Raw genomic sequence first — 13,735 nt, forward strand, 5'->3', positions numbered from 1 at the left:
TCATTGATAATGGGATCACATCATTAGGAGAATGATGTGATGGACAAGACCCAATCCTAAGCATAGCACCAGATCGTGTAGTTCGTTTGCTAAAGCTTTTCCAAACGTCAAGTATCATTTCCTTAGACCATGAGATTGTGCAACTCCCGGATACCATAGGAGTGCTTTGGGTGTGCCAAACGTCACAACGTAACTGGGTGGCTATAAAGGTGCACTACGGGTATCTCCGAAAGTGTCTGTTGGGTTGGCACGAATCGAGACTGGGATTTGTCACTCCGTATGATGGAGAGGTATCTCTGGGACCACTCGGTAATGCATCATCATAATGAGCTCAATGTGACCAAGTGTTTGGTCACAGGATCATGCATTACGGTATGAGTAAAGTGACTTGCCAGTAACGAGATTGAACAAGGTATTGGGATACCGACGATCGAATCTCGGGCAAGTAACGTACCGATTGACAAAGGGAATTGTATACGGGATTGATTGAATCCTCGACATCGTGGTTCATCCGATGAGATCATCGTGGAGCATGTGGGAGCCAACATGGGTATCCATATCCCGCTGTTGGTTATTGACCGGAGAAATGTCTCGGTCATGTCTACATGTCTCCCGAACCCGTAGGGTCTACACACTTAAGGTTCGGTGACGCTAGAGTTGTAGAGATATTAGTATGCGGTTAACCGAAAGTTGTTCGGAGTCCCAGATGAGATCCCGGACGTCATGAGGAGTTCCAGAATGGTCTGGAGGTAAAGATTTATATATGGGAAGTCCTATTTTGGCCAGCGGAAAATGTTCGGGATTTTTCGGTATTGTACCGGGAAGGTTCTAGAAGGTTCCGAAGTGGGGCCCACCTGCATGGGGGGACCCAAATGAACGTGGGTAGTGGGGGCAAGGCCCCACACCCCTGGTCAAGGCGCACCAAGATCCCACCTTAGAAGGAATAAGATCATATCCCGAAGGGATAAGATCAAGATCCCTAAAAAAAGGGGGATAACAATCGGTGGGGAAGGGAAATGATGGGATTTCTTTCCCCCACCTTTGCCAACGCCCCAATGGACTTGGAGGGCAAGAAACCCGCCCCCTCCACCCCTATATATAGTGGGGAGGCGCATGGGAGCAGGACCCCAAGCCCTGGCGCCTCCCTCCCTCCCGTGACACCTCTTCCTCCCCGCTTGCGCTTGGCGAAGCCCTGCCGGGATCCCGCTACTTCCACCACCACGCCGTCGTGCTGCTGGATCTCCATCAACTTCTCCTTCCCCCTTGCTGGATCAAGAAGGAGGAGACGTCCCCGCTCCGTACGTGTGTTGAACGCGGAGGTGCCGTCCGTTCGGCGCTAGGATCATCGGTGATTTGGATCACAACGAGTACGACTCCATCAACCCCGTTCTCTTGAACACTTCCGCTCGCGATCTACAAGGGTATGTAGATGCACTCCTCCCCTCTCATTGCTAGCATCTCCTAGATTGATCTTGGTGACACGTAGGAATTTTTTTGAATTTCTGCTACGTTACCCAACAGTGGCATCATGAGCTAGGTCTATGCGTAGATTCTATGCACGAGTAGAACACTAAGTAGTTGTGGGCGATGATTTGTTCAATTTGCTTACCGTTACTAGTCTTATCTTGATTCGGCGGCACTGTGGGATGAAGCGGCCCGGACCGACCTTACACGTACTCTTACGTGAGACAGGTTCCACCGACTGACATGCACTTGATGCATAAGGTGGCTAGCGGGTGTCTGTCTCTCCCACTTTAGTCGGATCGGATTCGATGAAGAGGGTCCTTATGAAGGGTAAATAGCAATTGGCATATCACCGTTGTGGCTTTTGCATAGGTAAGAAACGTTCTTGCTAGAAACCCATAGCAGCCACGTAAAACATGCAACAACAATTAGAGGACGTCTAACTTGTTTTTGCAGGGTATGCTATGTGATGTGATATGGCCAAAAGGATGTGATGAATTATATATGTGATGTATGAGATTGATCATGTTCTTGTAATAGGAATCACGACTTGCATGTCGATGAGTATGACAACCGGCAGGAGCCATAGGTGTTGTCTTAATTTATTGTATGACCTGCGTGTCAATGAAAAATGCCGTGTAATTACTTTACTTTATTGCTAACCGTTAGCCATAGTAGTAGAAGTAATAGTTGGCGAGACAACTTCATGAAGACACGATGATGGAGATCATGATGATGGAGATCATGGTGTCATGCCGGTGACGAAGGTGATCATGCCGCGCCTCGAAGATGGAGATCAAAAGGCGCAAGATGATATTGGCCATATCATGTCACTTTATGATTTGCATGTGATGTTTGTCATGTTTACATCTTATTTTCTTAGAACGACGGTAGCATAAATAAGATGATCCCTCACTTAAATTTCAAGAGATGTGTTCCCCCTAACTGTGCACCGTTGCGAAGGTTCGTTGTTTCGAAGCACCACGTGATGATCGGGTGTGATAGATTCTAACGTTCGCATACAACGGGTGTTGACGAGCCTAGCATGTACAGATATGGCCTCGGAACACAAGCAAAACACTTGGGTTGACTTGACGAGCCTAGCATGTACAGACATGGCCTCGGAACACAAGAGACCGAAAGGTCGAACATGAGTCGTATAGTAGATACGATCAACATGGAGATGTTCACCGATGATGACTAGTCCGTCTCACGTGATGATCGGACACGGCCTAGTCGATTCGGATCATGTATCACTTAGATGACTAGAGGGATGTCTATCTAAGTGGGAGTTCATTAAATAATCAGATGAACTTAATTATCATGAACATAGTCAAAAGGTCTTTGCAAATAATGTCATAGCTTACGCTTTAGTTCTACTAAGATATGTTCCTAGAGAAAATTTAGTTGAAAGTTGATAGTAGCAATTATGCGGACTGGGTCCATAAACTGAGGATTGTCCTCATTGCTGCACAGAAGGCTTATGTCCTTAATGCACCGCTCGGTGTGCTGAACCTCGAGCGTCGTCTGTAGATGTTGCGAAACATCTGACATACACGTTTTGATGACTACGTGATAGTTCAGTGTGTGATGCTAACGGTTTAAAATTGTGGCACCAAAGACGGTTTTGAAACGTCGTAGAACATATGAGATGTTCCAAAGACTGAAATTGCGATTTCAGACTAGTGCCCACGTCAAGAGGTATGAGACCTCTGACAAGTTTCTTAAGCCTGCAAACTAAGGGAGAAAAGCTCAATCGTTGAGCATGTGCTCAGATTGTCTGAGTACTACAATCACTTGAATCGAGTGGGAGTTAATCTTCCAGATGAGATAGTGATGGTTCTCCATAGTCACTGCCACCAAGCTATTAGAGCTTCGTGATGAACTATAACATATCAGGGATAGACATGATGATCCATGAGCAACTCGCGATGTTTGACACCGCGAAAGTAGAAATCAAGAAGGAGCATCAATTGTTGATGGTTAGTAAAACCACTAGTTTGTAGAAGGGCAAGGGCAAGAAGGGATACTTCATGAAACGGCAAATCAGTTGCTGCTCTAGTGAAGAAACCCAAGGTTGAACCCAAACCCGAGACTAAGTGCTTCTGAAATGAGGGGAACGGTCACTAAAGCAGAAGTACCCTAGATACTTCGTAGATGAGAAGGCTAGCAAGGTCGACAGAAGTATATTGGATATACATTATATTAATGTGTACTTTACTAGTACTCCTAGTAGCACCAGGGTATTAGATACCGGTTCGGTTGCTAAGTGTTAGTAACTCGAAATAAAAGCTGCGGAATAAACGGAGACTAGCTAAAGGTGAGATGACGATATGTGTTGGAAGTGTTTCCAAGGTTGATGTGATCAAGCATCGCATGCTCCCTCTACCATCGAGATTGGTGTTAAACCTAAATAATTGTTATTTGGTGTTTGCGTTGAGCATATACATGATTGGATTATGTTTATCGCAATACGGTTATTCATTTAAGGAGAATAATGGTTACTCTGTCTATTTGAATAATACCTTCAATGGTCTTGCACCTAAAATGAATGGTTCATTGAATCTCGATCGTAGTGATACACATGTTCATGCCAAAAGATATAAAATAGTAATGATAGTACCACATACTTGTGGCACTGCCATTTGAGTCATATTGGTATAAAACGCATGAAGAAGCTCCATGTTGATGGATCTTTGGACTCACTCGTTTTTGAAAAGATTGAGACATGCGAACCATGTCTATTGGTAGATATGCATGAAGAAACTCCATACAGATGGATTGTTTGGACTCACTTGATTTAGAATCACTTGAGACATGCAAATCATAACACATGGGCAAGATGACTGAAAGGCCTCGTTTTCAGTAAGATGGAACAAGAAAGCAACTTGTTGGAAGTAATACATTTTGATGTGTGCAGTCCAATGAGTGTTGAGGCATGCAGTGGATATCGTTATGTTCTTGCTTCACAGATGATTTGAGTAGATGCTGAGTATATTTACTTGATGAAACACAAGTCTGAATTATTGAAAGGTTCAAGTAATTTCAGAGTGAAGTTGAAGATCGTCGTGACAAGAGGATAAAATGTCTGTGATATGATCATAGAGATGAATATTTGAGTTACGAGTTTGGCACACAATTAAGAAATTGTGGCAATTGATTCACGACTAATACCGCCTGGAACAGCATAGTGTGATGGTGTGTCCGAACATCATAACTACACCCTATTGGATATGGTGCATACCATGATGTCTCTTATCGAATTACCGCTATCATTTATGGGCTAGGCATTAGAGACAACCGCATTCACTTTAAATAGGGCACCACGCAATTCCGTTGAGACGACACCGTATGAACTATGGTTTAGAGAAACCTAAGCTGTCGTTTCTTAAAAGTTTGGGGCTGCGACACTTATGTGGAAAAGTTTCAGGCTAATAAGCTCGAACCCAAAGCGAATAAATGCATCTTCTTAGAATACCCAAAATAGTTGGGTATACCTCCTATTTCAGATCTGGAAGCAAAAGTGATTGTTTCTAGAAACGGGTCCTTTCTCGAGGAAAAGTTTCTCTCGAAAGAATTGAGTGGGAGGATGGTGGAGACTTGATGAGGTCATTGAACCGTCACTTCAACTAATGTGTGCAGGGCACAGGAAGTTGTTCCTGTGGCACCTACACCAATTGAACTGGAAGCTTATGATAGTGATCATGAAACTTCAGATCAAGTCACTACCAAACCTCATAGGACGACAAGGATGTGTACTACTTCAGAGTGGTACGTAATCCTGTCTTGGAAGTCATGTTGTTGGACAACGATGAACCTATGAGCTGTGGAGAAGCGATGGTGGGCCCGGATTCCGACGAATGGCTCGAGGCCATAAATTCCGAGAGAGGATCCATGTATAAAAAACAAAGTCTAGACTTTGGAAGAACTACTTGATGGTCGTAAGGCTGTTGGGTGCAGATGGATTTTAAAAGGAAGACAGACAATGATGGTAAGTGTCACCATTAAGAAAGCTCGACTTGTCGTTAAGATGTTTTTCGGCAAGTTCAAGGAGTTGACTGCGATGAGACTTTCTCACTCGTAGCGATGCTAAGAGTCTATTGGAATTATATTTAGCAGTTACTGCATTATTTATGAAATCTTGCAGATAGGATGTCAAAACATTGTTTCCTCGACGATTTTCTTGAGGAAAGGTTGTATGTGATACAACCAGAAGGTTTTGTCAATCCTGAAAGATGCTAACAAGTGTGCAAAGCTCCAGCAATCCTTCTAAGGATTGGAGTAAGCATCTCGGAGTTGGAATGTACGCTTTGATGAGATGATCAAAGATTTTGGGTTTTTACAAACTTTATGAGAAACTTGTATTTCCAAAGAATTGAGTGGGAGCACTATAGAATTTCTGATGAGTATATGTTGTTGACATATTGTTGATCGGAAATGATGTAGAATTTCTGGAAAGCATCCAGGGTTATTTGAAAAGTGTTTTTCAATGGAAAACCTGGATTAAGCTACTTGAACATTGAGCATCAAGATCTATAAGGATAGATCAAAACGCTTAATAGTACTTTCAAATGAATGCATACCGTGACAGGATTTTGAAGGAGTTCAAAATAGATCAGCAAAGAAGGAGTTCTTGGCTGTGTTACAAGGTGTGAGTATTGAGTGAGACTCCAGACCTGACCACGGCAGAAGAGAGAGCAAGGACGAAGGTCATCCCCTATGCTTTAGACATAGGCTCTACAGTATGCTATGCTGTGTACCGCACCTGAAGTGTGCCTTGCCATGAATTAGTCAAGGGGTACAAGAGTGATCCAGGAATGGATCACATGACAGCGGTCGAACTTATCCTTAGTATCTAGTGGACTAAGGAATTTTCTCGATTATGGAGGTGGTAAAAGAGCTCGTCGTAAAGGGTTACGTCGATGCAAACTTTGACACTAATCCGGATGACTCTGAGTAGTAAACCGGATTTGTATAGTAGAGCAGTTATTTGGAATAGCTCCAAGTAGCGCGTGGTAGCTACATCTACAAGATGACATAGAGATTTGTAAAGCACACACGGATCTGAATGTTGCAGACCCGTTGACTAAAACCTCTCTCATAAGCATAACATGATCAAACCCTAGAACTCATTGAGTGTTAATCACATGGTGATGTGGACTAGATTATTGACTCTAGTAAACTCTTGGGTATTAGTCACATGGCGATGTGAACTTTGAGTGTTAATCACATGGTGATGTGAACTAGATTATTGACTCTAGTGCAAGTGGGAGACTGTTGGAAATATGCCCTAGAGGCAATAATAAAATGGTTATTATTGTATTTCCTTGTTCATGATAATTGTCTGTTGTTCATGCTATAATTGTATTAACTGGAAACTGTAATACATGTGTGAATACATAGACCACAACATGTCCCTAGTGAGCCTCTAGTTGACTAGCTCGTTGATCAACAGATAGTCATGGTTTCCTGACTATGGAGATTGGATGTCATTGATAATGGGATCACATCATTAGGAGAATGATGTGATGGACAAGACCCAATCCTAAGCATAGCACAAGATCGTGTAGTTCGTTTGCTAAAGCTTTTCCAAACGTCAAGTATCATTTCCTTAGACCATGAGATTGTGCAACTCCCGGATACCATAGGAGTGCTTTGGGTGTGCCAAACGTCACAACGTAACTGGGTGGCTATAAAGGTGCACTACGGGTATCTCCGAAAGTGTCTGTTGGGTTGGCACGAATCGAGACTAGGATTTGTCACTCCGTATGACGGAGAGGTATCTCTGGGCCCACTCGGTAATGCATCATCATAATGAGCTCAATGTGACCAAGTGTTTGGTCACGGGATCATGCATTACGGTACGAGTAAAGTGACTTGCCGGTAACGAGATTGAACAAGGTATTGGGATACCGACGATCGAATATCGGGCAAGTAACGTACCGATTGACAGAGGGAATTGTATACGGGATTGATTGAATCCTCGACATCGTTGTTCATCCGATGAGATCATCGTGGAGCATGTGGGAGCCAACATGGGTATCCAGATCCCGCTGTTGGTTATTGACCGGAGAAATGTCTCGGTCATGTCTACATGTCTCCCGAACCCGTAGGGTCTACACACTTAAGGTTCGGTGACGCTAGAGTTGTAGAGATATTAGTATGCGGTTAACCGAAAGTTGTTCGGAGTCCCGGATGAGATCCCGGACGTCACGAGGAGTTCCGGAATGGTCCGGAGGTAAAGATTTATATATGGGAAGTCCTATTTTGGCCAGCGGAAAATGTTCGGGATAGTTGATTGGCAATTCCAGTTATTCAATCTAGTCTAGAAAGTGAAAAAAGACAAGGAGCATATGCACCTTGATTCCCACAGGTGAAGATACACTGCTAGCTTAGCTCAATCAGAATACTATGGTTTCTACAAAACTGTAGTTTTGAAAACTGTGAGGTGTTTGGCTAAACCAACAACAGTAGTTTCATATTCACTTGTATTCCTGATACAATGTTTTTTTCTAACTTCTAGAAAAAGCGGTCCAGACCTCTTTTTTCTCAAACTGACAGCTTGGTTTGTAACTTGAAAGCACAAATATCAACATGGCAAACTAGGCCTCTGCATAGCATGCTCCACACTAGTTAAACATGATGCCGAATTTTTCGAATACTGCGGTATTTTAAAAACTACACTGCCAATCTAGGCCTTACTGCATATAAGTTTCATAATGTAATTTTGTCCAAAGCATTTCGGTATTGTACCGGGAAGGTTCTAGAAGGTTCCGAAGTGGGGCCCACCTGCATGGGGGGACCCACATGAACGTGGGTAGTGGGGGCAAGGCCCCACACCCCTGGTCAAGGCGCACCGAGATCCCACCTTAGAGGGAATAAGATCATATGCCGAAGGGATAAGATCAAGATCCCTAAAAAAGGGGGATAACAATCGGTGGGGAAGGGAAATGATGGGATTTCTTTCCCCCACCTTTGCCAACGCCCCAATGGACTTGGAGGGCAAGAAACTAGCCCCCTCCACCCCTATATATAGTGGGGAGGCGCATGGGAGGAGGACCCCAAGCCCTGGCGCCTCCCTCCCTCCCGTGACACCTCTTCCTCCCCGCCTGCGCTTGGCGAAGCCCTGCCGGGATCCCGCTACTTCCACCACCACGCCGTCGTTCTGCTAGATCTCCATCAACTTCTCCTTCCCCCTTGCTGGATCAAGAAGGAGGAGATGTCCCCGCTCCGTACGTGTGTTGAACGTGGAGGTGCCGTCCGTTCGGCGCTAGGAGCATCGGTGATTTGGATCACGACGAGTACGACTCCATCAACCCCGTTCTCTTGAACGCTTCCGCTCGCGATCTACAAGGGTATGTAGATGCACTCCTCCCCTCTCGTTGCTAGCATCTCCTAGATTGATCTTGGTGACACGTAGGAAATTTTTTGAATTTCTGCTACGTTACCCAACAAATGTTACCATCTATGAAGCTCGACTTGTCGCTAAGGGTTATCGACAAGTTCAAGGAGTTGACTACGATGAGACCTTCTCACCCGTAGCGAAGCTAAAGTTCGTCCGAATCATGTTAACAATTGCCGCATTCTACGATTATGAAATATGGCAAATGGACGTCAAAACGGCATTCCTTAACGGCTTCCTTAAGGAAGAATTGTATATGATGCAGCCGGAAGGTTTTGTCGATCCTAAGAATGCTGACAAAGTATGCAAGCTCCAGCGTTCAATCTATGGGCTGGTGCAGGCATCTCGGAGTTGGAACATTCGCTTTGATGAGATGATCAAAGCGTTTGGGTTTACACAGACTTATGGAGAAGCCTGTGTTTACAAGAAAGTGAGTGGGAGCTCTGTAGCATTTCTCATATTATATGTGGATGACATACTATTGATGGGAAATGATATAGAAACTTGGAAAGTATAAAGGCCTACTTGAATAAGTGTTTTTCAATGAAGGACCTTGGAGAAGCTGCTTACATATTAGGCATCAAGATCTATAGAGATAGATCGAGACGCCTCATAGGTCTTTCACAAAGCACATACCTTGACAAGATATTGAAGAAGTTCAATATGGATCAGTCCAAGAAGGGGTTCTTGCCTGTATTGCAAGGTGTGAGATTGAGCATGGCTCAATGCCCGACCACGGCAGAAGATAGAGAAAAGATGAGTGTCGTCCCCTATGCCTCGGGCATAGGGTCTATTATGTATGCCATGCTGTGTACCAGACCTAATGTAAACCTTGTCGTAAGTTTGGTAGGAAGGTACCAAAGTAATCCCGGCATGGAACACTGGACAGCGGTCAAGAACATCTTGAAGTACCTGAAAAGGACTAAGGATATGTTTCTCGTTTATGGAGGTGACGAAGAGCTCGTCGTAAAGGGTTACGTCGATGCTAGCTTCGACACAGATCTGGATGACTCTAAGTCACAAACCGGATACGTGTATATTTTGAATGGTGGGGCAGTCAGCTAGTGCAGTTGCAAGTAAAGCGTCGTGGCAGGATCTACATGTGAAGCGGAGTACATGGCAGCCTCGGAGGCAGGACATGAAGCAATCTGGATGAAGGAGTTCATTGCTGACCTAGGAGTTATTCCCAATGCATCGGGGCCGATGACTCTCTTCTGTGACAACACTGGAGCTATTGCCCTTGCCAAGGAGCCCAGTTTTCACAAGAAGACCAGGCACATCAAGCGTCACTTCAACTCCATTCGTGAAAATGTTCAAAATGGAGACATAGATATTTGTAAAGTACATACAGATTTGAATGTCGCAGATCCGTTGACTAAACCTCTTCCACGGGCAAAACATGATCAACACCAGAACTCTATGGGTGTACGATTCATCACAATGTAACTAGATTATTGACTCTAGTGCAAGTGGGAGACTGTTGGAAATATGCCCTAGAGGCAATAATAAAATGGTTATTATTATATTTCCTTGTTCATGATAATTGTCTATTGTTCATGCTATAATTGTGTTATCCGGAAATCGTAATACATGTGTAAACACATAGACCATAACATGTCCCTAGTGAGCCTCTAGTTGACTAGCTCATTGATCAATAGATGGTTACGGTTTCCTGACCATGGACATTGGATGTCATTGATAACGGGATCACATCATTAGGAGAATGATGTGATGGACAAGACCCAATCCTAAGCATAACACTAGATCGTGTAGTTCATTTGCTGAAGCTTTTCTAATGTCAAGTATCATTTCCTTAGACCATGAGATCGTGCAACTCCCGGATACCGTAGGAATGCTTTGGGTGTACCAAACGTCACAACGTAACTGGGTGGCTATAAAGGTGCACTACAGGTATCTCCGAAAGTGTCTGTTGGGTTGGCTCGGATCGAGACTGGGATTTGTCACTCCGTATGACGGAGAGGTGTCTCTGGGCCCACTCGGTATTGCATCATCATAATGAGCTCAATGTGACTAAGTAGTTAGTCATGGGATCATGCATTACGGAATGAGTAAAGTGACTTGCCGGTAACGAGATTGAACGAGGTATTGGGATACCGACGATTGAATCTCGGGCAAGTAACGTACCGATTGACAAAGGGAATTGTATACGGGATTGCTTGAATCCTCGACATCATGGTTCATCTGATGAGATCATCATGGAACATGTGGGTGCCAACATGGGTATCCAGATCCTGCTGTTGGTTATTGGCTAGAGAGGTGTCTCAGTCATGTCTGCATGATTCCCGAACCCGTAGGGTCTACACACTTAAGGTTCGATGACGCTAGGGTTATAAGGAAGGTTTGTATGTGATTACCGAATGTTGTTCGGAGTCCCGGATGAGATCCCGGACATCACGAGGAGTTCCGGAATGGTACGGAGGTAAAGATTTATATATGGGAAGTCACCATACGGTCACCGGAAATATTCGGGGGTATACCGGTATTGTACCGGGACCACTGGAGGGGTTCCGGGGGTCCACCAGGAGGGTCCACTTGGCCCGGAGGGCCTTATGGGCTGTAGGTGGAAGGGAACCAGCCCTTAGTGGGCTGGGCGCCAACCCCCCTAGGGCCCATGCGCCTAGGGTTTGGGGGAAACCCTAAAGGGGGGCGCCCCCTCCCTTGCTTGGGGGGCAAGCCACCTCCCCCTTGGCCGCCGCCCCCCCTCTAGATCCCATCTAGAGGGGCCGGCCCCCTTCCCCCTTCTCCCTATAAGGTAAGCCACCTCCCCCTTGCAGCACCACATCCAAGGCGCAGCCCCTCCCCTCCCCAACACCTCTCCTCCTCCGCGTGTGCTTGGCGAAGCCCTGCCGGAGAACTGTCACTCCACCACCACCACGCTGTCGTGCTGCTGTTGGAGCCTTCTTCCTCAACCTCTCCCTCCTCCTTGCTGGATGAATGCGTGGGAGACATCACCGCTCCGTACGTGTGTTGAACGCGGAGGTGCCATCCGTTCGGCACTTGGATCATCGGTGATTTGGATCACGACGAGTACGACTCCATCAACCCCGTTCTCTTGAACGCTTCCACTCGCGATCTACAAGGGTATGTAGATGCACTCCTCCCCTCTCGTTGCTAGTAAACTCCATAGATTGATCTTGGTGATGCGTCGAAAATTTTAATTTCTGCTACGATCCCCAACATATACGCACTCTCACCCTTCGACCATTCCTAGCCTCTCTAGTACCGCCCAACTTTCACCGGTACCATACTCCCACCATATACATTCCTCAACAGCCACCATACCTACCTATTATGGCATTTCCATAGCCATTCCGAGATATATTGCCATGCAACTTGCCACCGTTCCGTTTATTATGACACGCATCATCATTTTCATATTGCTTTGCATGATCATGTAGTTGACATCGTATTTGTGGCAAAGCCACCCTTCATCATTTTTTATACATGTCGCTCTTGAGTCATTGCACATCCCGGTACACCGCCGGAGGCATTCATATAGAGTCATATTTTGTTCTAGTATCGAGTTGTAATTTTTGAGTTGTAAGTAAATAAAAGTGTGATGATCTTCATTATTAGAGCATTGTCCCATGTGAGGAAATAAAAAAGAGAAGACCAAAAATAGAGAAAAGAAAAAAATCAGAGAAAAAGAGAGAACGAGCAACGTTACTATCCTTTTACCACACTTGTGCTTGAAAGTAGCACCATCATCTTCATGATAGAGAGTCTCCTATGTTGTCACTTTCATATACTAGTGGGAATTTTTCATTATAGAACTTGGCTTGTATATTCCAGCGATGGGCTTCCTCAAATTGCCCTAGGTCTTCATGAGCAAGAAAGTTGGATGCACACCCACTTAGTTTTCTTTTTGAGCTTTCATAAACTTATAGCTCTAGTGCATTCGTTGCATGGCAATCCCTATGCACTCACATTGATATCTATTGATGGGCATCTCCATAGCCCATTGGTATGCCTAGTTGATGTGAGACTATCTCTTCTTTTTGTCTTCTCCACAACCACCATATTCTATTCCACATATAGTGATATGTCCATGGCTCACGCTCATGTATTGCGTGAAAGTTGAAAAAGATTGAGAACATCAAAAGTATGAAACAATAGCTTGGCTTGTCATCAGGGTTGTGCATGATTTGAATATTTTGTCTGATGAAGATGGAGCATAGCCAGACTATATGATTTTGTAGGGATAAGCTTTCTTTGGCCATGTTATTTTGAGAAGACATAATTGCCTTGTTAGTATGCTTGAAGTATTATTGTTTCTATGTCAATATTAAAATTTTGTTTTGAATCTTATGGATCTGAATATTCATGCCACAATAAAGAAAATTACATGGATAAATATGTTAGGTCACATTCCACATCAAAAATTCCGTTTTTATCATTTACCTACTCAATGACGAGCAGGAATTAAGCTTGGGGATGCTTGATACGTCTCCAACGTATCTATAATTTTTATTGTTCCATGCTATTGTATTACCTGTTTTGGATGTTTTATATGCATTTATATGTTATTTTATATTATTTTTGGGACTAACCTATTAACCTAGGGCCCAGTGCCAGTTCCTATTTCTTCCTTGTTTTTTAGTTTCGTAGAAAAGGAATAGCAAACGGAGTCTAAACGGAATGAAACCTTCGCGACGATTTTTCTTGGACCAGAAGATAACCAGGAGACTTGGAGATGAAGTCGGAGGAGGCACGAGGCGACCACAAAGACGGAGGGTGGGCCCATGGGGGTAGGGCGCGCCCCCACCCTTGTGGGCCCCTCGTGAGCCTACTGACCTAATTCTTTCGCCTATATATTCCCAAATATCCCGAACCACCAGAGGCATCCAC

This window comes from Triticum aestivum, chromosome 5D, assembly GCF_018294505.1.
Source record: "Triticum aestivum cultivar Chinese Spring chromosome 5D, IWGSC CS RefSeq v2.1, whole genome shotgun sequence".
Classification (NCBI taxonomy): domain Eukaryota; kingdom Viridiplantae; phylum Streptophyta; class Magnoliopsida; order Poales; family Poaceae; genus Triticum; species Triticum aestivum.